At 27.4% G+C, this 3,529-nt stretch overlaps 1 non-coding gene across 1 annotated transcript; it reads left to right on the top strand.

The window, feature by feature from the left end:
• Positions 1 to 3,458: 3,458 nt before the first annotated feature.
• On the top strand, positions 3,459 to 3,529 carry Trnag-gcc (transfer RNA glycine (anticodon GCC)). Its single transcript has one exon. It is a non-coding gene; the product is annotated as a tRNA-Gly (tRNA).

The following is a 3,529-nucleotide window of genomic DNA, read 5'->3' as shown; positions in this document are numbered from 1 at the left end:
GTAAGTTGGCACTATACGTGACAGCAAAAGGGAATTACCATAAATTTATAAAACAAAGGATACAATTGTTCACAATTTTTCATCATTGTTTTATAGATCAAATGAGATTACTCCTACAATTGACCAAAGTAAGCAGAAGAAGAAAGTTTTTATATTGAGTTCGAAAATAAATCCATCAGAAGTGAAAAAAGTAACAGGAGCTTACCTGAAACGGTTGAGTTTTATAATAAAACTAAATAGATTATAAAGATAATGGCAAACTAACTAGATATTACAGACCAAATGGTAAAGAAATACAGCGTCAAATTAGGATTAAAAAGATGGCCACTCCAAGCTTTTTTACAATATTTTAGATTTAGCTAGTATAAATGCCTGGATGTTATATAAGGAAACAACAGGTGAGAAGATATCTAGAAAAGATTTCATGTTTTAACTAGCAAGTTGTCATTCAAAATGTAAAACCAGGAATAGAGTCACGAGAGGCTGATGTCCAAAGTATTTCAAAGAGTTCACTTTGTTCACATAAATGGTATCAAATAGGGTACTGTAATGATAATAAGACTACCGTCATTTGTAATATGTGTAAAAAATATATATGCGGAAAATGCACTCTGAAGAGAAACTAAATTTGTAAGAAATGTAGCGAATCATAACTTTTGGTATTTAATAATTACTTTATATTTTATAGTTGCCATTAAGTAGTTGTAATTCCATAACTTTGAATTTCTTTTGTAAGATAGTAATAAATTAATAAGTATAAAAATATTCTACTATTAAATATTTTTTTAAAGACCAATCATTTTGACTGGTTTTGGTAGAAATAGCTTTGTTTTTTTTCTCGGTAGTTCTAGTGTTAATTCCTAAACGTAATATTAAGATGCGGTTTACAATACTTAATGACAATTCTTCTCTACCGTTTTTACGACATTATAATTGATTAATCTTTCTTTAATAATACAGATGAGACTGAATTACGAAAAAATGAAGTAAGTGAAAATATTCGTATCGAAAAATTTTATTGAGAAATAACAAACACTGTTATGGAATAACGAAAAATATTTTCACAGCATGTACCACACAGCGTATCGTCAATACGCAATATTTATTTTGATTATTTCAGAGTATTCGAAAGGGATATTTCCAAAGATATATTTCCAAATTACAATGATTCGATCGTCGTAGAATAATTTTATCTGATAATGAAAATGATAAGATTGAGAGTTCGTGATCTTTTTACAATCATTTTCAAAGATATCGGCAAAAGACTCCAATTCTAGAAAGTAATTTTATCTTTTTTAAATACATACCAAATTCAAATTGATACAGGAACGAATAAAAACGTAACTTATTTGTCATGATAAATTCATACCACTTTGAAAATATTTCGAGATTACTGACATTCTATATTTAAGTAACATAACACTACAAAAGATTTTTCAAATACATTAAAGTGCTAATAATAGATGAAATCAGTACGATTAGAATAGAGTGGATGAAAGCTTAAAGAAATCATTAACGATTATATCATTTTATAGACGAGTTGTGCCAATAAAAATTACTAAGAAAATTGAAGTATAAACTAGTTGAAATTACAAACAAATCAAATAGTGAATCATTGATTCTACGCCATGACGTGAATTAAAATTTTTTAGAGTTGAAGCAAGATCAAATTAAACATTTTGAGCTCTTTTGGGGATTTTAAGAATAATATGCAATTGGAAGATTCTAAACAGTTTTAATTGTTTATTTGTATAAAAATTATTAATATGAAAAAAAATCTACTATTCTTCTCTGAAGAAATGGCTAATCTATTTTGTCCCTATGGATAAGATTTTTTATCAAATAATTCAATTAATGAAAATTAGCACGAGGAACATCCCGTAATTATTGCGATGAAACACAGATTGCGCAGTAAAGCATGATAGTATGGTATTGACAGGGATCCAAAGGAAATGATGAAAAATTGTAGATGACGCCAATTAGTATGAGAAATAATAAATTCGTCACATTTGAACCGAAAATTGTTAACAGAATAAAATCGTAACAAAAGTAAGTCGCAGAAGAAAATTGGCTATGAATTTAATAGGATCGTTTCCGAGAATATCTTAGTAGTTATTGATTATTATAGTTGATATTTAAAAATTTTTGTATTGAAAAAAAAGAAAAAAGCTACAGTGAGCGTTATTGAAAAATATTTATTCGAGTTATTTGCTAGATACGATTTTCGAAAACGTTCGTTTCTGATAAAGGGCGATAATTTACAGATACGGAACTAAAAACATGATCATCAGGAAAATGGTATTAAGATTTCATATACAGCATCTTTCTGGGTTCAAGCAAATGAGATGAAAAAATGAAAAGTTGTGCGAAAAAATAGAAACATAGAACAAAAGTATTGTAGAAAGATGAAGAATTGCTCACCCTGAGGAAAAACACTGGCAGGAGGAATTAGAAAAATTTTTATTAAGAAATTACAATAATTTTGCTTTATTAATCGATTCCGCATGCAACTACGGGGTTTTCTGCAGCATAATTATTGTTTCGTAGAAAATTAAGAACAAAATTAGTGATTAAAAATTGATAAAGGTGTATTTATGAAGGAAACAATAAAAAAAAGAGACACTTGGAAAGAACTTTTTGTGACTATGACATTAAACGTAATTAAAACGAATAGTGTTGTTCCGACAAAAATTTATTTATCTAGTTTATTTTTTCTATTCCCTTGACGTAAATTTTCATAAAATCATTTGGTGAAAATATTAAATATTTTTCCATAAAATACATTTTTATACATATATTTTTCTATAAAAGTGCAATTTGTGTAAATCTATTTCAATTCTTCCAGATCACGAATTCATATATATATATTAGATTAAAGCCAATAATTTTTTTTAATTTTCTTTACGTTGACAAGATTAAAAGCAAAGAATGTTTTATATTTTGAAAACATGTTGATAAAGAAAAAATGAAAATGGAAACGTTTACTTATTCGTCATGAGTACTAATTTAAAAATAATAGATTTTGGATTATAATAATTTTCAAGTACCAGAACTTTTATCTGTGAAGTATTATCAAAAATTTCAGACACCGTAAAAAATCGCAGAGGTATTTCAAATGAATATAATGCAGAAATTCGTGCAACAATGTTAAAAGAATACGAAAATCGATTTGAAAAACTGAAGCCGTTTTTTAACTTGAACATTTAAATAAAGATGAAAGATAACACATTTTTAAATTGGTATCTAATATATTCTTATTTTTTTCACATTTTTGGAGAGAAATAAGGGAACATTAAAATAATCAAATATCAGAAAATTATAACAGATAAAAATTTGATTAATACGGAACAATAACGTTTTCTTTAATTAGATAAATGGGTGTAAAAAATATTCGTATAAAAAATCAATTTCAAATGAGAACTTCCAGTAATTTATTAATTAAATTTTTCGTAGTCGAAGCATCGGTGGTTCAGTGGTAGAATGCTCGCCTGCCACGCGGGCGGCCCGGGTTCGATTCCCGGCCGATGCA

This window comes from Vespula vulgaris, unplaced genomic scaffold, assembly GCF_905475345.1.
Source record: "Vespula vulgaris unplaced genomic scaffold, iyVesVulg1.1, whole genome shotgun sequence".
Taxonomy (NCBI): domain Eukaryota; kingdom Metazoa; phylum Arthropoda; class Insecta; order Hymenoptera; family Vespidae; genus Vespula; species Vespula vulgaris.
Note: the sequence above shows the minus strand (reverse complement) of the source record. Positions and strands in the feature narration are given on the sequence as shown.